This window comes from Zootoca vivipara, chromosome 8, assembly GCF_965207765.1.
Source record: "Zootoca vivipara chromosome 8, rZooViv2.hap1.1, whole genome shotgun sequence".
Taxonomy (NCBI): Eukaryota; Metazoa; Chordata; class Lepidosauria; order Squamata; family Lacertidae; genus Zootoca; species Zootoca vivipara.
Window position 1 is genome coordinate 28045348 of NC_142591.1, and position 12964 is coordinate 28058311.

The window sequence follows — 12964 nt, forward strand, 5'->3', positions numbered from 1 at the left end:
GTGAGGAACCTTGCTGCAACAGATTAACTTCATGGGGCAGCAGAGCCTGAATAGCTGTGCCTCTAAGAGACATAATTCACTGACTTCCTCTGCTGCCCTGTTCTTGTGTACTTTGACTCATAGGTGTGTTAACTTTCTAGGTGAAAGTCTAATTTTGCCAATAAAATGTATATTTGGTTATCTTGGTCAACAAGGAAAATCATAGAGGAAGGAGAAAGGAAAGGCAGGTGGGACAGATGGTAATGGCTCCTTGTGGTCTCAGACCAGCTCCACTTCTCTGTCTTGGACTAATATTCACAGCAGGGGTGAGTTCAGGGGGTCAGTTATAAATCTACCTCGATGAGTAAAGTGCGTGTAAGTCTGCATGTAAGTGAGTGAAGATAAACATTTGATATTGTGATAAGAATACTGTTTATAGAAGAGTATTGTTATGTGAATGCACAGCCGGTTCTGTTTTGTGTGTTTGTCGAATGTGAGTGAGTGAAGGGCATGTAGGTGAAGAGCAATGGGGTAGGGCTGAGATGTTTGCAGTGCTCCAAGAGGGTGAACTAATAGTTGACCACTACGGTTGTGGGCCTGCCCCTCACTGTCCATTTGCCATAGACTCCCTGTAGCTATGTCTTGCCTTCTGATGTGGGTCATATGTGCAATTGGGGTCCCTTCTTGAAAGTGTCAACAACATAGAACCATAGAATTGTAGAGTTGGAAGGGACAGCAAGGATAATCCAGCCCAACCCCCTGCAGTGCAGGAATCTTGCATCCAATCTGGGGCTCAAACACACAACCCTGACCTTAAGAGACTCATGCTTTATCAACTGAGCTATCGCATGAGGGACTCATAATTCCTGTTCACTGCTTTGGTAATTAGAAAAACACCCTGTATGACTTGTAGATAACTTATCATCATCATCATCATTAAAATTTGTATACTGCTCCTCATCCATAGATCTCAGGGCAGTTCACAAAACAAAATTACAATATAAAAACCACAAACAAATTCATAAAGAAAGCAGGAATCCCATCCAGCCCCACAAGCTCTCCAGGGACTGTCTATTACACATTTATGCTGATTGCTGTGGCAAGTGTTTTGCTGTCAAATTGTCACTGCACAGAAGGGTGTCCTGTCTAGAAATATGAAGTGGATATTTTTCCAATACTAAAACTATTCAATGGCTTTGATATTTTGTGTCTCCCCCCTCCCCATTTCATACTTTCATTAGTAACTATGAGTGGAGGCCTATGATATTACTATGATATTGTTATTAATTAATACAGTATTAGGCACGCTTGGCAGATTCAGACTTTTTGGTTTTCTTTACTACTTAGAACAGAAACATGCTAAATTATATGACTCTCCAAGGCATTAGATTTCCACGACCCCTGCCTGTGAAAGTGAAACACTTTCTGATGCAAATTACCCACATTGGTATACAGTAGGGGGACTTCCCAGTTCAAAAATTTCTAGAGAAAATTCCTGCACCACTGGTCCTGGCTTCAGATCCTGCCTGAGACAGGGGTGCCATCTCAACCTCAGCATTGTGGGCGTGCATATGCAGAGGCGTCTTCCCCATAGGGCCTAGTGGCTCGTTGCGCCAGGGCACTGGCCTCTCAGGGGCACCCCAGCGAGTGGTTGGCGGGGCTCAACGAGCCACTAAGCCCTATGGCTCCGCCGCCTCCGCCGCAGGAATCCTCTCAGCCGCTGCCCACCGAGCCGCTGCCGTCTGAGGGAGTGGTTCAAACGGGAGCAGCTCCCGAGGGGCCTTCTCTGCGTCACCGGTGCCCACTGCCCCACCACCACCACTTCCCGGGGCACAGGTGGTAGCATGGCAACCGCCTCCTGGTCCTTGGGCTGCTGGGCAGCAGTGAGAGCACCGGCAGTGGGCTGTTGTCAGGCAGAGGAGGAGGAGGCACCCCGGAGCCTCGCAAGTGAGTGTGGGGTTCCGGAGGTCTGGCCAGCCCTGGAGCCTCGCAAGTGAGCGCGGGGTTCAGGCGGTCTGGTCAGCCCCGGAGCCTTGCAAGGTGAGCACAGGGTTCTGGTGGTCTCCAAGTTGGGCCCCAAGCTCTAAATTTTGGGAAAGGGAGGGGGCGCCAGAGGAATCTGCACCACGGCGCTGGATGTGCTTAAGACGGCCCTGTGTGCATTTGACATTGCACATCTGCGTTGCGCTAGCCAGCGGAAACTCTTCCTCCTCCTCCTATCTGCAGCCATTGAGGTGCCCTTTTCCTTGGGGAGGGGCTCATGCCTCTGTGTCTGAGCCCCACCCCCTGGAAAAGGGTGCCTTACTCACTGGCTGCAGAGGCCGGAGCTGAACTGCTTCTCTCTCAGGGGCTGTGGCACTGTCACCTGCCGGTTTTTTTCATTGACTTTGTGGGCGCCCAGTCCTATGGCCTGAGGTGTGTGGGGTCCTTTCTTTGGGCAAGTGGCTTGACTGGGTGGTCTTCTGCATGGCCCCTTCCCCTATAGAAATTGAGCTTTCCCAGCAGCATTACTAGCTGAAGACTTGTAGACTTGTTGTTAAAGCCCCCAATATTCTTTTTGGGGTATGCTTTAAATATATGGCATAGACGGGATGCTGGGCAGAATAAAATATTGGGATGGGGGCCAAGTAGGCCCCACCCAAAATAATTGATCACAAGATGTGTCACATACACTATTTGAATGGTAGTGTCCATTGTGGGGTCCTGGCCCTCTCAAATATTTTTTTGGGGGGCGGAGTGGGCTCCCACAGGCGCAGATGTGGCCACCGTCACCCCTCAAAGCCTCACTCTATTTCTTTTTTGTGTTATTCTAACTCCCCAGATGATCTACTGGTTCCTATCCCTTGACCACTTCAGAGACCAACTCGTGCCTCCTTCCCCTGTGGGTGCCAAGCCAGGCCGAACTCCTTTAACAGAGACTCCAGATCTGCAGGCGCTGCTCCAGGTGCTCCATTGGCCAGCTCCACCTGAAAATGCTACAGACTTTGCTTCCTCCACCAGTGCTGAGAAGAGCCACTACCGGCTCTTGCAGTCCCAGAGCAACTACACAGTGGGTAACATGCTCCTGGTGTTGCTGGAGGCCAGGGACAGACATGGGCAGCCCAAGCACTACGGCGGAGACTTCTTGAGGGCCAAATTGCATTCCCCCGAGCTGAAGGCGAGTGTGGCAGGGACGGTGAAGGACCACAAGAATGGCACCTACACACTGACTTTCCCGCTTCTGTGGGCAGGTGCGGTGCAGGTGTCTGTACGTCTCATCCACTCCAGTGAGACTGTGGCCCTCCTTCGGCACATCCGTGACTCCCATCCCTCCACAATCACCTTCAGGGGGTACTTTGTGGACCCAGGCCAGGGAAGCAAAGAAGAAGTGACCGAATGCAACGTGCATCCAGTCTCAGGCCCAACCTGCCAGTACGTGGATCCTGGCACTGGGGAGCACTGGTTTTGTGCCAAGCCCCAGCATCACTCCTGCAATGACCTTGTGTACCACTCTTCTGGGATCTACAAAAATGTGCTCACCTCAGCAGAGAAAGTCTTCTTTAGTGGGTGAGTGCTTTGGAGATGGCTGGGGATGAGGAAGGTAAGCTTATGGAGTGGGGATAGCCATGCATCTCCAGGATTGCTTATGGGAACCATGGGATTTCTTCTAGGGCCTTCCTGAAAGTACATACTCTAGAAGTATCTTATACACGATGTATAGGTGAAGGGAACCATTGGAATTCCAGCTGTTGCTAAACTACAATTCCTAGCAGTCCCAGGAAGACATAGCATCACTATCATTCATATGCTGGCACTCCTTAGTGCAAAACATATCCAAATATAAGTAATGTTCATGAAAGCATTTCATTAAATAATATTCCATAACATTAAACAACCATCTTCTAATTCATAATAGGGTCTAACAGCAGAATACAAAGTAATTACAAAAACAGAAAAAATAACGCAGCACCAAAATCAAATCTTGGCTCCAACAGAAGCCCTTAAACACCACCATACTCCACATCACATCTGTGGGAAATATTGTTTGGGGACTTTGGGCCTAAATCCAGTACATTGAGAAAAGCAATAGGATCAGAACTGAATTAAATCAAATTAAACACAGATTACCTGTAGAAGGTGTGCCAGTGTGACCAGTAAGCAATAGAACCCACTGTAGGAATGGTCAGATGTGCTACAACACCTCCTGGTCTCCTTCAAAGTGATGAACTTCAAAGAAGAAGCTCACACTTCAGCAGTGATGCAGCTCAAATTGCCCTGATCTTCATCCCTCTCTGTTCACACAGAGCTGCGATAGACCAGATTATTCCAGGGAGTGTGCCCATCATCCAAGTGCTGCCTAGCCACCAGCTGGCTGTTGGTGAGTGGAAATAGAGGGTGGGAAGTCAGTTGGCTCTGTGTTTATATTCTAGAGAATGACCATCCCTTGCTTGTATTCCTGTAGCCACCTCCCCACCGCTCCCATGCCATCCAGGCCTTGCCCTCACCAACCCTTCAGGTTTCTACTACAAGGATGTGTGGGTTTCCTTGGGATGTTCTAGCCGGACCTTCCCTACTCCTGACTTGGCACTCAGCTGCTTGCGAGGCAAGATAGTCCATATGATTGGAGACTCCACACTACGTCAGTGGTGGGAATTCCTGCTGGCCTTCATTCCATGTAAGTCACTGTCTGGATGTGGAAAGGGCATTGTTTTGGGGGACCAGTGTCCTGATGTGGGGATAGATGTTTAAGAAATGTACGGTTGTGCTTCAGAACCAGAATGAAGGAAACAGAGGATGGTGTGGGAAGTGGTAAGAATTGTGTTCGTTTGGGGTGGTTGCCTTTGGCAGAGAACTAAGAAGGAATGATTGGGCTAGGAGAACAGTGAGGGAAGCTCCTCCCTCCCTGTTACACATGTGTAAGGGTATGCAAATCATGGATCAGAGCACATGGAATCCTTTGATGGATGACTGGAGTGTGGAGCTGTCCATTTGGTACTCTAACTCTTGAATCTCACGCACACTCTGTCTTTCTCTTTCTCTGTATAGCAGTCAAGCGCATAGACCTTCATGTGACCTATCATGCTGGCCCACTGCTGGCTGTGGAGCCAGCACAAGGCCTTGTGCTGAGGTATCGTGCCCACGGCATTCCGCTGCGCACCGCAAAGTCCAAGATGGCTGACATACACTACTTGGCCAATGAACTGAAGGCAGTTGGTGGAGGCCCCGACATGGTGGTAGTTTTCACACTGGGGGCCCATTTCACCACCTTCCCTGTGGATGTATATGTGCGGCAGGTGCATGGCATTCGGCAGGCTGTGGCTCAGCTCCTGGCCCGCAGCCCCAGACCACCGTTGTCATCAAGTCAGCCAACACAGGAGACAAGTCTGTCTATCTCAGTGACTGGCTCTCCCTGCAGCTGGACAACATCCTTCGTGCCATGTTTGCAGGCATGAGAGTGGCCATTGTTGATGCCTGGGCCATGACCTCCTGCCACTATCTGCCTGATAACATCCATCCTGGCAAGGTCGTTGTGCAGAATGAGGTCAACACCTTTCTCTCCTATGTCTGTCCAGGGAAGTGACTCAGAATGGAGCAGACTTGGTACAGCAGAAATAGAGCACATGGAAAATTCCACAAAGCTTACCGGGCAGTGGAGGAGTCGCTCTTGGAGCTCTGCTGAGCTATTTTGCCCCCAGGATGCTCTACCTGGGGTTCTATGGGGGTCTGCATCTCCCCCACAGAACCCCCCCCTCCACTAAGCCAGAGACCTCGGAGCTCAAGGTTTCTGCACCTCTCTGCCAGCGCGGCAGACCGGAGGTCCGTAGATCACAGTCTCTTGGGAGTTGACCACCCCTGTTGTTAATCAACTTAAAACCCAATAAAGATGTGTGTGAGAGAGAGAGAGAGAGAGAGAGAGAGAGAGAGAGAGAGAGAGAGAGAGAGAGAATCCCCTAATGCCAGGATAACAAGAAGGGGCTCCAACTTTAGATCCTAGTGCAAGGCAGGCTGGTATAGTCAGCTTCAGAAGATCCTTATTGAATTCTCAATACTGCTCAATGCCCTTACATGACCCCATTGCCCATCTGCAGTTTAAGCCAGTTATCGTGCTCTTTTGGGACGGACTATACTGCTGTCTTGCTTTTGCTTCAGGCTCCAGCGTTCAAGCTCTTCATCCAGTCTTACTCTGTTTTCTGTGCTCTTGTCTTCCTCTTCTTCATCTCTCTCAGCACTAGAAGAATAGATTTATGCTCCAGCCAGCCTTTCAACCAATTATATCTGAGTGCTGTAGAATTCCTCCCCTCCTCAGACCACTTCTCCCATCCAATGAGTGACCAAGAATTTCCACCCAGTAAGCCAATCAGAAGTCTAATTTTACAATCCCCTCTGTCAATATTTAAAAGAACCCAGGTTCACTGACACCAACCTTATGCAACTGAATAACAGCCAACTGCTAGCCACCAATAGACAGGTCATAAGAAGTCAAAACGGAAAGCTGTCTGTGGACAAACGGTGGCTACCTCGGCCTGAAAAGCGAGATGAGTGCAGCAACCTCTTAGTCGCTTTTGGCTGGACCTAACTGTCCAGGGGTCCTTTACCTTACCTTTTACCTAATCCTGAAATGAAATGAATGCAAAGGGACTAGGCATTTAGCACTTGTTTTAATGTTATAAAGTGGTTACGCCCCCCCCCCCCCCGATTTAACAACCGAAAACATTTCCGGCAACCTCAGTTTATGTTCTGGTAGTATTTATTCTTCCCTACCCTGTGTGCTCAGAATCAATTTCCTGATTCCAAGCCTAGATCTAAAATTTACATTTACACATTTTAAACATTGAGCCATGTCCTTTAGAGATCAGAAGTGTGTTTGAGAAACTGTTTATCAGCACAAAATAATCTCTTGGCCATTGTTACAATCTCTCTGAAGGCAGAAATAAAGGAGGAAGGAGAAAATAAAAGTGATGTGAGATGAATATATGCACATCTAGCTAGATGGCAGATAATTTAATGGAAAATGAAGGCCTTTCTTGGCTGGGACAACTTACTCTTCAGAGTGTTACCTTATTCTATTGACATTCATTGGTTTTGGCACAAGATGGATCTCGGTGGCTGCCTGTTAGTATATAATTAGGATCATCTAAACCTGAGAAGCCCGATGCAATTTAAATTACTTCCATGGGAATAGGTATTTCAGTCATTAATCATTTGTACTTGACTAACAGTGTACTCTTATGCATCTTTATTTAGCTGTAAGTCCCACTGTTTTCAGTGGTAAGCGTGCACAAGCGTGCACAGGATTCAGTGAAGGCTGTGTAAACATGCATTTGACTGTACATTGAAGATTATCTTCCTTATTATGCTTCTTTGTATTGCACTTAGACCAGAAAGCCTTCAAACAGAGGACTTATTCAAATACAACTCTGTCCTCTAGACAGCAGACTGAACCAGACACACAGGTCACCTGATAATAGTATTCTTATCCACTGTGGGCACTGGCAGAGGAAGAGGAGTGCAGGGGGAGCACACTGCCCCTGGCAGCGCGATCCCAGTGGGGTGCCATTGGAGCTGCCCCCCCTGCCCGTGCTGGGCGCCATGCCCCCGCAGGCAGCATGCCACGCCCCCAGAATGCGTGTCATGCCCTTGATGTGTACCAGCCCCACCCCGCCTGCTCTCCGCCACTGACAGATGTATTTCTAATTTATAGCATTTCCCCCCCTCTAAATAGGCATCAATGCATAAAAAATAGCATATGCAAATTGGTGTCCTCTATTTTGATAATGTCTTTCCTCTTAGGAGTTTTTTTAGAAGCAATGGGGTGGTTGGTGGTTTGCTTAAATTAGATGAATAGGTAGACCCTGGAAATATGGGTTGGCACGGTGTATGGATGCTAGGAAAAACTTGCATGCACGAACAAGCCTGATGACAGCTATGCCATGTGGGTTCTGCAAACAGCAACAAACAAACAAACAAACAGCAAACAATCCTGCCTGTGTCGAAAGCACCAATCCCACAATAAACCCCCATCTGGAAGCATTTTTAGTTTCCAATCTGCATAGAATTTTTGGTATGGAGCATCAGTCAGTCATGTGAGTGGCACAAAGCTTATGCAGAGGTTATATGGTGTTTGCTTTTCATTGAGCATTCATCCTACTTTGCTTGCATGGAAGTTACGTATATGTCTTGCTGTTAATAAACCATTCATTTCACATTTTTTGGAACATTTCTCCATCACTTTCCTGACAGCAAAATGTCTTTAAAGAAAGCTAGGAAATGGGCATGTGACATGGAAGATGTTTGCAGAAAATGTTGGTGATGATACATGAAGCACTAAAGTTAGCTAGAACAATAAGAGAGGTCCATTTTTAGTGGATGTCCTAAATACCGTGTTTCCCCGAAAATAAGCCATACCCCGAAAATAAGCCATTCCCCGAACATAAGCTATAGTGATAGGCAGTTTAACCTTGTAGGTTAAACTGTACCATACTTAATAATAATAAAATAAAATTTTCAGACATCCCCTGAAAATAAGCCACCGTGTTTTTTTTGAGGGGAAATAAATATAAGACGGTGTCTTATTTTTGGAGAAACACGGTAACAGACGAAATAATAATGCTATCAGAGCCAGGAAGTAGCTGATTCTGTGTGTGTGTGTGTGTGTGTGTGTGTGTGTGTGTGAAAATTATTTGATTAATTTTCCAAAACAACAAAAAATGAAAACAACAATACATATTCAAACACAGAATAAAAATAGAGTTGACTTCCCCCATTCCCTTCCCTGGTTCCATTGTTTATCATTATACCACATGTCCATTTTAAATTATAAAATCATTAAAATTACTTATTGACCAGTCATAATATCTTTACAAGTATTTTTAAAATCCTGCTAATGTATTAACCTGTATACATTGCTTCTGTATATATTCAATAAAGTCCTTCCAAACGTCTTTAAATGCATTGTCATCTCTTCCTCTTAATTTCAAAGTCTATTTGGCCATTTCAGCATATTCCATTAATTTCACTTGCCAATCTTCTTTAAATGGGACACCTTTGAAAAAGCTGATTCTAAACTTTTCCCAAAACCATCACTTTGCAGCCAAACATACGGTAACTATGCATGAGTGCATAGTTGGTTCATGAAGGGCTTAAGGCAATAGAGCTAGATTCCTAGACTCAGCTAGGTCACGTTCCCCTCTTCTCTGATGACAAAGGAAGTGAAGCTTTTTATTCCTGTTCCTGGGAGAAATCCAGATTGACCTTCGTGGTTTGTGTGTTTTAAAAACCTTCTCAATTTAGTTGCTAATATATCTGCAAATGTTTTGTAATCGTTATTCAAAAGTGAGATGGGTCTATAATTATTTACTGACGTTGGATCTGTCACATGTTTAGGAATCAATGTTATGAATCATAGAATTATAGAGTTGGAAGATACCACAAGGGCCATCCAGTCCAATCCCCTGCCGAGCAGGAAACACCATCAAAGCATTCTTCACATATGCCCGTCAAGCCTCTGCTTAAAGACCTCCAAAGAAGGAGACTACACCACAGTAATTTGCTCCTCAGTAGCAAATTCCACTGCCGAACAGCTCTTACTGTCAGGAAGTTCTTCCTAATGTTTGGGTGGAATCTTCTTATAGTTTGAATCCATTGCTCCATGTCCGCTTCTCTGGAGCAGCAGAAAACCACCTTTCTCCCTCCTCTATATGACATCCTTTTATATATTTGAACATGGCTATCATATCACCCCTTAACCTTCTCTTCTCCAGGCTAAACATACCCAGCTCCCTAAGCCGTTCCTCATAAGGCATCGTTTCCAGGCCTTTGACCATTTTGGTTGCCCTCTTCTGGACACGTTCCAGCTTGTCAGTATCCTTCTTGAACTGTGGTGCCCAGAACTGGACACAGTACTTCAGGTGAGGTCTGACCAGAGCAGAATACAGTGGTACTATTACTTCCCTTGATCTAGATGCTATACTCCTATTGATGCAGCCCAGAATTGCATTGGTTTTTTTAGCTGCTGCATCACACTGTTGACTCATGTCAAGTTTGTGGTCTACCAAGACTCCTAGATCCTTTTCACATGTACTGCTCTCAAGCCAGGTGTCACCCATCCTGTATTTGTGCCTTTCATTTTTTTTGCCCAAGTGTAGTACTTTACATTTCTCCTTGTTAAAATTCATCTTGTTTGCTTTGGCCCAGTTGCCTAATCTGTTAAGGTCATTTTGAAGTGTTATCCTGTCCTCTGGGGTATTAGCCACCCCTCCCAATTTGGTGTCATCTGCAAACTTGCTCAGGATGCCCTCAAGCCCATCATCCAAGTCATTGATAAAGATGTTGAATAAGATTGGGCCCAAGACAGAACCCTGTGGCACCCCACTAGTCACTACTCTCCAGGATGAGAAGGATCCATTGATGAGCACCCTTTGGGTTCGGTCAGTCAGCCAGTTACAAATCCACTGAATGGTAGCATTGTCTAGCCCGCATTTTACCAGCTTCTTTACAAGAATATCATGGGGCACCTTGTCAAAGGCCTTGCTGAAATCAAGATAGGCTACATCCACAGCGTTCCCTTCATCTACCAGACTTGTAATTCTGTCAAAAAATGAGATCAGATTATTTTTCAGAAACCCATGACTTATTTTTCAGAAACCCATGCTGACTTTTAGTGATCACAGAGTTTCATGCTGTTTTTGTGTAGCCCTTCCTCCGTTAAATGCTCCCCAGAGTGTTATTCTTAGTTGTTTTGTATATGAACCAGGACCTCCTCTGTTGTAAGCATACATGCAGTCAGCATTAATATCATGCTCCACACAAAACAGCTGAGTGTGCTGCTGTCAGGCACTCATTGATCAGCGATTGTACATGTCATCATATAGAAAGCCCTTTAATAAGTTCAAAAACATATCCTGGTGGCTGTTCTCGAAAAGCCTCAGGTGGAATAATCAGCCTTGTAAGAAACTGGTGAGAGAGAAAAACACAATGCATTCAGTCGAGGTAAAACACTTATGACACTTCATCAAAACCATGTCTAAGTCATTCTTATTAATGGAAACTCGAATGGATTGTCAAGATTACAAAACAGCATTTGAAGGGCTATTTATACCTTTCTCAGTACCAGTATGAATTTTTCATAATTAAATCGCTCAAACTATTGGAGCAAAGCCAATGAGCAGTCCAGTCCCATGAATGGTCTGTATTGGCTGCAGTACAAGCATGAGGGCCAAACTAGATGTGTCATTAATTGCAAGTAAATGATTAAAGTGCAGGGTTGTTGTTGTTTTTAATGTAAATAACTGTGGAGGACTGGGAACAAACAGGATTGGAACTGCAGTGTGCCAGGATAGGGGAAGATGCTACAATCCCAAAACCTTTCTCCAAGCTGCTTTTAAGCCCAGGGGAGTTCCTATTGCTATCATCTGTGCACACTAACTGCTTCTGGGTTCCCCCAATGTGGTCCACAGGCATCACGGTGCAACAGCTCTTGGTGCTAGCTGATTCCTCCTGCACCTCCTATTCTTTAAAACAGTGGTGTCCAAACTTTTTCCAAAGAGGACCAGATTTGATGACGTGAAGGGCCATGAGGGCCGCCCAAAGGGCCAACCAAAGTTGTTAACCTTTTTTTTAAGGATTGAAGTTGTTGATAGCTTTTTTATGATTTTACCCCAAAGTTCTTGAGGGTTGTTTTTTTTTTTTTAGAATTTTACCCCAGGAAATAAACTGCCACAGGGGCAGGATTAAACTGAATGGCAGGTCCCCAAAACAGACTTTGGACATGCCTGCTTTTTGCGTGTTCAGACCCAGAGACCTCCCCCCCTAAATAAATTCACATATGCCTCAAATTTTGGTTTGGCTCAGGGTCGTCTCAAGCAGGTCGGGCACCCTGGCGCTGAGGCGCAGAGATCGCTCTGGTGCCCCCGCCCTCACAGCATGCAGCACGGCTTCCGCGCGGCTTTGCTGCGCAGCGCCCCCCTGCTAGCCCCGCGCCGTGGCGCCCCGCGCCACCGGGACTGCACCTAGAGCCGGGCCTGCTTTGGCTTTTGGCAATATTTAGGCCACAACTTTATTGATTACAGAAAGTGAGTGGTTGCATAGGCTCTGGTTCGACTAGCTCTCTGCACCCTTGCAGATAGCACTGACTCAGGGCACCAGCATAGGTCAGCCTAGGGTGAACACCTGGATAGGCGGAAAGCTGGGAACAGGCTATGTCCACCACCCATAGCTGCCAAGTTATCCCTTTTTTAAAGGGATTTTCCCTTATGCTGAATAGGCTTCCTCGCGAGAAAAGGGAAAACTTGGCAGCTATGCCACCACCCAGATGTCGCCCTGGACTCAGGCACGGGCACAACCCAATGATGGGGTGACCACAGGCCTGCGGTAAGCCTGGCTAAGTGTGCACAAAAGGGGCGACCAGGGGCTACCACCCTGCAGGCAAAATTCAAATGGCCCAAGAGGGACTGAATCTGCCTCAAGGTAACTTTTTCCCGTGGCAGAAATTGCATAATAAAGCCACGCAAAGCTACGCAAAGCCACCAAAGGCCCTTTGGTCAGGATGTGTCTTTTATTGGACTCATGTGCTGGTCATATTTTGTAAAGCTTTCCAATTTCACAGAGTTTCTCCTCAGGAAGAGGTAATGGACGGTTAATGTGAGAAGTAATGAAGTGCGACTTACAGTGGATGAAATTTGCAGCATCCCAGGCATGAGTAAATGTAGCCCATTCCCTTCTGAATGCTATGATGTTTCTCTCAGAGCTTTATGCCTTCTGACAATTTCTATTTTGTTAAAAAATTGTCACATCTTAACTGCCTCTATCCTGAGAGGCCAAAAGTGAATGATGAAAATCAATTTAGCAATTTGACTGTATTAATGGTGAATGAAGTAAAATGTGGTAAGTCTGTTAAACATGAAGGGGGAAATGATACATTTAAAAAGAGGGGGAAGGTCACTGGAGAGCAGGGGGGTCAATTCACTTCAAAGACATACAAAATCAACTTTTTAATTATTATTTCTTT

The 12964-nt window shown here is 46.1% G+C and overlaps 1 pseudogene across 1 annotated transcript; it reads left to right on the forward strand.

Moving 5' to 3' along the window:
* Positions 1–8: 8 nt before the first annotated feature.
* On the forward strand, positions 9–9098 carry LOC118090420 (NXPE family member 3-like; annotated as a pseudogene). The gene is made up of 5 exons (XR_015951388.1): positions 9–305; positions 2801–3525; positions 4263–4336; positions 4421–4633; positions 5005–9098. The product of XR_015951388.1 is annotated as an NXPE family member 3-like (transcript).
* The last annotated feature ends 3866 nt before the right edge of the window (positions 9099–12964 follow it).